General features: G+C 42.0%; 1 non-coding gene across 1 annotated transcript; it reads left to right on the forward strand.

The window, feature by feature from the left end:
• Positions 1–106: 106 nt before the first annotated feature.
• TRNAW-CCA lies at positions 107–178 on the forward strand. The gene has a single exon. It is a non-coding gene; the product is annotated as a tRNA-Trp (tRNA).
• The last annotated feature ends 8813 nt before the right edge of the window (positions 179–8991 follow it).

The raw sequence follows: 8991 nt of genomic DNA on the forward strand, positions 1-8991 counted from the left end.
GGGCGGCGGCGGAGGCTGGGGGCCCGTTGGGGCGGGGCTGGTGGGGGCGCGCATGCGCGGGGCGGTGCGCAGGCTCTTGCAGGCAGGCCGGGACTGGTTATACCGAGACCTCGTGGCGCAACGGTAGCGCGTCTGACTCCAGATCAGAAGGCTGCGTGTTCGAATCACGTCGGGGTCACGGCTCCCTTCGGGGTTCCCTTTTAACGCCGGGCAAAGCGGGGCCGGTTTCGGGGTACGCCGGGGGCACCGGGCCGGGAAGCTGCGGGGTGTCGGGCTGGTGGAGCTGCAGGCTTGGGGAGTGAAGAGAGCCGGCAGCGAGGGCAGAGCTCCTCGCCTCTAATTCTTGCTTTGGTGGGTGTGAGGTGCCCGTGACCTCCCGGGGCGCTGCGGCCTGGCAGGCCCTGGCCCTAAATTAACGAAACCGGAGCAGCGCTTCACCCCGCTTTAACGAAGTGGGTGCTCCAGGCAGGGTGGGAGAGGAAGCGGGGCGGCTTCCAGAAGGTTCGGAGGTGCCATGGTCGTAGGGTTCGCCCAGTGCCCTCCTGTGGGCAGGTGTCCCCCGAGAGCCCCGTCGGCTGCAAACTGAAGGGGACACCGAGGCGGTGTGACGGCCCCGCGGTGGCTGTGGTGATTGGGGTAGTGTCAGAAGTGTGTCCTCTTGCTAAAACACAGCAAAGAAATGGGTGATGCAGAATGACTCCAGGTACTGGGGGAAAACAGGAGAAATTACTTAATTGCTGCTGTTAGGGCATAAGTAAAGAAACTTTGGATGACAGAACTATTTCGCTATGATTTTTTTTTTTTTCCCAACCGCAGGCGCTACTCTCAAGGACACTGTAGGAAAACAATTTTAGACGGAGTAATTTTTCAGAGTTGCTAGATTTCAACTGCTTTGATACCATTGGGAAATACCCAGTCTTTTCAATATACAGATCACAGACAGATGTGACCCCAAAGCGCTCAGGAAATGTGAGCGGTATTTGGTCCCAGGGGATGCCAGAGTACCATACGCGTGGGTGAGCAGTGATCCGGAGAGACGGCATCAGCTGGGATCCTCCTGCTGATGCAAGTAATATTTTAGGAATGTTTTTGTCTTCAGGCGCTTGTGTTGTACAGACTCGGAGGGAACTTTGGCAACAGGCTTTGAGAGGATAAACAAAGCTGCACCACCAGTAACTGGAGCACAGCTTTTAAACAATCCTGGGTGATGATGCTTGTCTCTGGCGATGCTACGTGAAGTAAGTGGTGCCTTGCTTTTTGCTAAGAAACCCCAGCAGTAGCTGAATTAGATACTGCTTAGAACACATAGTGCTCCATACATAACTTTACTGCCTTTACAACAGTAGAAGTAGCTCTAGCTTTGACTCAAGACATGCACTTTGTTATTTTAAACTGTTTTACATTTGGAAGGAACAATAAAGGCAAAGTCTAATCTGCAGAATGGATAAAGCTTCTAAGTGGTCATTAACTTGAACTGCTTTAACCTGTTCAGCAGATGATGGGTTATGTACAACTGAGTTCCTGTAGTCTTGATCTCTTTCCATTAAATGGCTTTTGTCTTGACTAGCTTTTCTTTTGAACTTCATTGCTTTATAATAGCACATAGGAATGATGCTTTGAGCTTCTGTTGCCACAAAGATTACCTTTATGTTGAAAAATAGCACCAGACTAAAAGAAATAGAGTGTTTATTGCACTGCACTGCCTTCACTGATACAATTTTAATTAAGGAAAAATGGCTGGACAAAAAATAACCTCGTATCTGGAAGTATATATCCACAGCGATGTGCTCCCTGAAATGTGCAATATTAAAACCATTTGTAAGGTGACAGTAGGATATGTTTAAACCTCACTGTGGAAGCTTGAATAAAAATATTGCATGTGTTTGCTATGTGGCTACTAATTAAAATGTGTAATTGGTTTGGGATTTAACTGTGCTGTGGGAAGGGGTGGATGGGCTTAAAGCAAGTGGCTGGAACCCCTTAAAAGGGTAACTTGTAGAACTTGAGTATTTGTCTGCTCTGTTCTCAGTGGTCTGTTACTATTTAATAGTTAAGGTTGGGGTTTTGTTTGTTGTTTTTTCTAAAGAGCCCTTCAGGTTGCTCTTAAATGTGTTTTCCTCTGATGGGACAACTGTTTTTTTCAAAAGACAATTGTTTAATGAGGATTTCCTGAGGAAGGTGTCATTCATAGCTTCATGATTAACATTTGTCTTGATCTAAATACCAAATGTGATACCAAAATACCTGGGTCTTGTTTGTGTATTTCACACACATGTTTGTGAAACGAGGTAAGTTCTGGAGCTGCTGGGCTTCTGGCTGATGTTTTCACTGAAGCATTCAATGCTGACTGAACAGGGTGACTTGATACAACAGGAAATGAACGTTATCTTCTGCTCAGTATTTAGAAAGGTAATTGCAATGAAAAGGTTTCTGTGTGCATGTACTTTTTAATGCCAGGTGCTTAGTAAATGCTTTTTTTTCCTGTTTAGAAATTACATCTGTCTGTTTCAGGGTAAAAGTACCTCTAATGAATTCTGCAGAAAATATCTCTTCCTAGGATTTCCTCACTTAAAACTGTTCTAATACAAGCTATCTCCAGTGTGCTTGGGTACTACACAGCTGAGGGAGTATCAGTGCTTCAAAATGGCTTTCCATGCTCTGTTTCCTGTCTCTTAATGTTTTAAATTGCATAGGTGTAGAGCATTGCTGTGATTTTTATTCCATCAGTTAATGGTGTCTGAGAGTATGATGGTGCAAACATCTACGCTCTTGTGTGATCTTCAGGAATCAGCCTTATTCCTTAAAGGTTTCAAGCATAGGGTCTCTCGCTCTTCTTTTGGAAAGACTGTTTTTATAGTGTAATCAGTCTGAAAAAGTTTATTTACAGTCATTGTGTTTGTTCCACTATACATTCTCATCTCCCTTCACCTTGCCACCTTAATGAATCCCTCTAGTTCCATAATTATTTTTGATGCTTTCTTGTGTTCCCTGCATCTCTACTGCACCCTGCCCTTGCCAGCCAGGCAGGGGATCCTGGTAGTGCTGCGGCTCTGGAACTGGCTTGTGTCCAGATTCCTTGTAGTGTCATACAGGCTTACCTTGCCCTTGTCCGCAGTATGGTATTTCTTTTTGTCCTTCAGAAAAACCCCAACAAAAAAATATTAGTACTTATGTTGCTTTTGCCCATTGATACATCAGTGTGGACTTATTCCAGAGATTGTTGGTTATATCTTTCCAATTTTGCTCCCATGAAAGATGAGGATTAGCTTTTTCTTGATAAACTTTTTTAAATGGTATGAGGTGTAACTTTTCTATTTAAGCTTATATGATACTGATGACACTTCCAACTTTCACTTTTCCAGGAGAAGGATTTTTTTCCTTCCAAGTGAAATTTCTTTCCAATTGACTTAACTACTGGGTGTTGTGGGAAGTTACGATGTCAGAGAGTAGTTGCTAATACCAAACAGTGAGGGTAAGGGAAAGGATACCCTTCCAGCACCCTCTCTCACTGCTTTAACTAGCAATCAGGACTCCAGCTGATTCTGAGAGAAGGTAAGTGGTTTCATCTGAAATACTGGAACCTTTTATTTTGGATAAATGTCCCCACCTGTGAGCTGGTGTGGGCACAGCTGAGGTCTGTGGGCCAGTGGAGCAGAGCTGCAGTGGTGGCGATGGACTTTTCCTGCTGGTCAGGGCAAACTTGTGAGCACATGGAGCTAGAGAGTGATTATGTGATTAACCTTGGTAAGGTCTAAATGTTTTGTGGAAGAATGACACCAGTGGGACAGAACTTCTTGTGGAAGTCAAATGTACTGTGTTATGTGATTTTTATTTGTTCTTTAGTCTCCCAAGGGAAAAATTAAATGTGAAGATAAATACAGTAAGTATGGACTGTGACATGATCTCCTGGAATCTACGTGGTCTGTTCCCACTGTGATCTGTGGGGGGCAGTGCCCATCTTTCTTCCTTCCTTCCATATTTTGTCAGCCGATTATAAATAGAGGTCCCTGAACCAGTGCCAGGGGGTGAACAGCTTCACTGCTGTGATGTGGGCCAGCCTGCCAACCTTTCCTGGACTGCTCCTGAGGCTTCCTTCTGACTTCCATGAGGAGATGTTGAGAAATTAAATGGGAAAATTGCCAATATTTGGTGAGGCCCTAATGAAGAGAGTGCTGATGCTGAAGGGGCTCTGTTTATACAAAACCCTCATCTTTCTAAACCACCTTTCATCTGAGTATTTGCTAGCGATGTTTGTCTATACCTGTGACTTGGATTTTGTGTCTTGTGAGACAGGTACTGATCTGTTCCTCACTAGTCACGCAAATAGAAGCAAAGACTGTGGGAATATCACTGAGGTTGTTTCATTTTATCTTGTCCCAATTGCTGTACTTATTAACGTAGAGTGAGGAAAGAGTATTGTTCCAGAAAACAATCTAGAAAGGCATTAAAGAGCAGATCTGAAGCCTCTGCCCTCTTAAGGGGAGGTAAATGAGGTGTGGCTTTAGGCAATTTTGCTCCTTAAAACAAACAGTCTCTGATCTCTGGAGTTTACCCCCCCCCCCCCCCCACGAAGGCAAAAGTTAAAACAAAAAAAAGGGAACAAGAGAACAACACATGAAGGAGCAGCTGTTGCATGCAGTCATGCACAATATTTGTGTGCTAGAAATGATTCATTTAGTCTGTGTAATATATATGGAAATGTGCTGGAGGAGCATTGCCGAAAATAACCTATTGTATTCATACAGCCCTAACAGAGCTGATCTTTGATTTGTGGCCTTTATATGCCTTTTCCCTTTTTTGATATGTCAAATAAACATAGGCAATCTACCTTTTAGTTAGGTAGCATTACTTGACTGTACTTAATCTGTATGTATATGCTTCTTTTAGACTGACATATCTGAATGTGATGCCTTCAGCACTGAAAGCATAAACTAAATGAAGGCTACGGCAGGGGGTTGTATGGAAAGAAAATCCTGTGGCAGAAGCACTCTGGATGAACAGATAAAGGAGATGGAATAAAGAGAATGAAGTGAGGGGACCATTTTAGAGGTCTTGTAATATTCTGGAAGATCTGAGCTGAAAGGGGTTTTTACTCTTTTTACTCAAGTAGAACATTCTGTGTTTTAATCTCAAAAAGCCTTTTGGGGAGTTCCTTAGTACTAAAAGCTGTTTTGCTCCCACCTTTTCTTTATTGTAATGTCCTTTGAAGTTCTCTTCAAAGATGAAGCCAAACTTCCCATTTATTCTACAGACTGTAATGAACATCCAGCTTTGTTTAAGCAATTAGCTTGGTGGGGTGATTTCTGTTGCTGTTCAAAAAAAAAAAAAGTTCCAGAATCCTGAGCAGTTTAGACATGTTTTGAAAAAACACTAAGCCAACAGCTGTGCATTGGACTAATCTGACAGTATAGCAGCTGTCATAACAAAAGCAGAGCTGGTTCAAACACAGCTTCTTTGTGTAGTGATTGAAAATGATTTAAAGGAAAAGATTATTTACTGGCTCTACTGTGTTGGGCTGTGGGGCTGGATAAGTGACTGTTCACTTGTTTTTGGTATGTGATCCCCAACAGATGAATGGACTCTTAACCACTTCTTTACTCTAGCTTAGAGACTCAAATGTGTTTTGATACTCAGCTCTGCTGCTTGCTGCTGGCTTTGTTCGCAGTCCCTCTGTTTCTGGAACCATGTTATGTAGGTGCCTGCCTGGGTGCTGCTTGGTTGATGGCAAGCCATTTCAAGATGCACACAAACCACATCTGTAATCAAAGAATGCTCCAGTGAATGCACAAGAGGATAATTAAGCAATGCGATTTGTAAAGATGGCCTGAACTGTAGCTTTTTAAAGTACCAAATTATGCAACCTGGTATAGTTCGTTCAGGTTAATTTGCTTGTATTTTAAGGACCTTTTTTTCCCCTTTCTCCTCATTCAGACAGAAGTACTGGAGTAACCTTTGAAACAAAAGACTTCAAAGTGACAGCAGCCTGTGCCTCCTGGCTATGTTGAAGTAAGTAATCTACCAATGCATGAATATTTTATGTATCTACAGCTAAATGAAGGAAATTGCAAGTTGATATAAACTGATGTTCTTTGTATTAGCTCATGACAAATGCAGCAATTACCTCCAATCAGTTAATTATAGCATCCTTCTGTGGCCTGCCTTCTACTTTCCTGAGCTTTCTTTTGTAAGAGTGAGTATTTGTTAAACTCACAGTTCTTCTGTAGCTGCTTCACTGAAGAAGTACTTTCTTGTTATGCTATTTGAAAATATATTGACCTTTAATACCGTAGTGAAAGTCATCAGTGTTTTCTCAGTCAATTTTGCTGCTTTTTCTTTTGTTTATAGTCTTCACACCTGGAGATGTCTGAATATCATATGAAGCTTCTGTTGCCTGATGCAGATTACAGTCTTGTGGAGATCATAGCAAAGTATCTCTGCTTGTTACACATTAATTTTGTTATGTCATTCCATCTGGCAATTCCTAAATCTAGAAGTGAACTTAAATTGGACTTCCATCACTGTTTGCTGTCTCCGAATTCCAACTTCCTAGCAATGACTATTAAAGGAAGCCAGGTTAATTTGTGGCAACAGAACATTAAATGGCTTACTTGTACTCCATCTATTTGGGCAATCTAGTAGCTTTCAGTCCGTCCTAGATATGTTCATAAGAATAATTGGGAAGCTAGTAGCTAACAGATGAAAATTGTTGCCTCTTTATGATGGGCCATCTCTCACATTATATTTTTAAATATAAGAGTTAGACAAAGGATTGCTAATTAAGAATAGAGTACATATCAGATGACTAATTAATGATAAAGTACAAGCTATCTTGAGGATTGCTTGAGTCCTCACTTATGGAATGTAAATTATTTCAGGCTTTTAGTTACATATGTCTAAATCAACTTTGCATTGTAACTGTATGTGTAGACTTGTCACAGGTAGAAAAATTGCAAGAGGTTTCTTGTTTAAATCTGTATGAATAACAAGAACATGTCTGTCTTGTATGGCATTCAGGACTTTGTGGTAACTCCCAATGAGAGGCTTTAATTATGTGCCCACAGCCTGCATTAATGAGTCTGTCTTGAAATACTAACAGGTAGAACAAATATTGCCGGAGGATGAATTGCCGATAGACCAGATGCAGGGACCAGAGAGATCAGCTGGCAGCAGTCCCCACAGCAGTCTCAAGGCTGTTTGCAGGAAAAGGGTATTACAGCACTGTTAACTTAAAATAGTCACCTCTCTGCACTTCCTCTGGGCACAAAACACTTCCAAGGTACAACCCTCAGACTAGTGCCCCATCCAAATGATATGAGTCACGGAATCTCATTTCACTTACTAATACAGCAGTACAGAAGCGCATCCCTTGGTCTCTTAATCAGTCTTAAGCTTAGAAATCTTCCATCTTATCTGAATTTATTTTAACATGCACTTCACAGTGCAGTGTAAGGATCCTGAGTCAACTCTGAGCAAATGAGCTTGCTTGTACCGGAGGAATTCTGGCAGGGTAGCCAGATGTTCCCCTCAAGGCATTCCACTTCCTTCCCGGCATAGCTGTAACCTAGAAGATGGCTATCTTAAAGAAGATAGTGCTCCCTTTTGAAGAGAATATTTAGGAGAACTTTTTGATGTAGTTGTAGGATGAATTCCACTTAGCATTTAATATTCAGACATGGATCATCTTGAAACAGGCGACTGAGTGGATCTTTTTGCCCAAGCACTTACCTGTGTAATGTTAAATGTAAGTAATGTGTTGAAAACTACAGTATTTAGGCTTCAGCCCTAGCAGTGGACCCTGTTGCATGATGTTAAAGATGGTGGCTAAATCTTTGCAGGATATGGCCATCGGTCTCTTTGGCACAAGATTTCTGTCTCTCGGTGGCACCCAGCACAATGGGACTCCAGTCCTGAGTAAGGCCTTGGAGCATTAATGTAACAGGGGTGTTGATTATAGAACTGTTTTCCTTGCATGCAGATGAGTTTGTTGAGCTGCTGTGATTAGATGACATGTCCAGAGGCAAAGTACTGTTTATTGTGCATTACTCACTGACTTGTGCAATAAATCAGTTTAAAGTAGTCTTTCTTTTTCCAGAAGGATGAGAAAATGGTGGACAAGAGTACAATGATATACTGAATACCAATTAATATTCCAGATGCATCCATGTTAGAGTGGACTGCAGGCAACGAGCCTTTATTTTAACCTAATCTCTTGGTGATTTTAAGTACTTCCCAAAGGTGTTGGGTTTTTGTTTGTTTTTTTTTTTGTTTTTTTTTGCTATATGCAGAAGAACAATGAGCAGCTTCCATTCACTGAACCACTTCTCATCAAGAGGTAACATGGTGTTTCTTATGTCTGGGCACCATCCTTATTAGACTGCTGTGATCATTGACATGCATTTACTCTTCCTTATTAGTCTTGTTCTGGTAACACCAGGATCTCCAAAGATGAAGCATCCTCCCCCTTGAAATTAAGGTGGCCTTGCTCTAGTGTTCTCCAGCTTGTTGGGTAGCTTTGCTTCCTAGAAATGAAAAGCTTATGCACTAAGCTCATTGAATCTCTTGCCATACTTTATTTTTTTTATCAGATGAGTGGCACGTCTAGTGATGGAACTGATGAAGATGACCAAGGTGAAGCATGCTTTTCTGATTCTTTGCCTCCCAGGGGAATCAGGTACTGTGCATTTAACCTGCCTTTTCCTCTTGTCCTCAACCACCTTTCCTTTGGTTTGTTTTCCTGTTTTGGAGAAGTTCCCTCGTGGTTATCTGCAGATTAACATCTTTGAAAGCATAATGTTTGTGGAAATTCTTTCTTAGAAAAGAAAGCTTTAGCAGAGAAATATCTGGAACTAGATAAAAAAGATTCTGAAGTTGAAGAGTGCCTTAAGTGCAACATTGGAGTTTCAACTGGGATTCCTGTGAGCCCACTGCCAGGTGATTATAACAGCAAAGAAACTGCAGTGCACTAGTGAATCTGCCAGGCCATTCAGCACC

This window comes from Haliaeetus leucocephalus, unplaced genomic scaffold (assembly GCF_000737465.1).
Source record: "Haliaeetus leucocephalus isolate CR32 unplaced genomic scaffold, Haliaeetus_leucocephalus-4.0 Scaffold68, whole genome shotgun sequence".
In the NCBI taxonomy this organism is placed as follows: Eukaryota; Metazoa; Chordata; class Aves; order Accipitriformes; family Accipitridae; genus Haliaeetus; species Haliaeetus leucocephalus.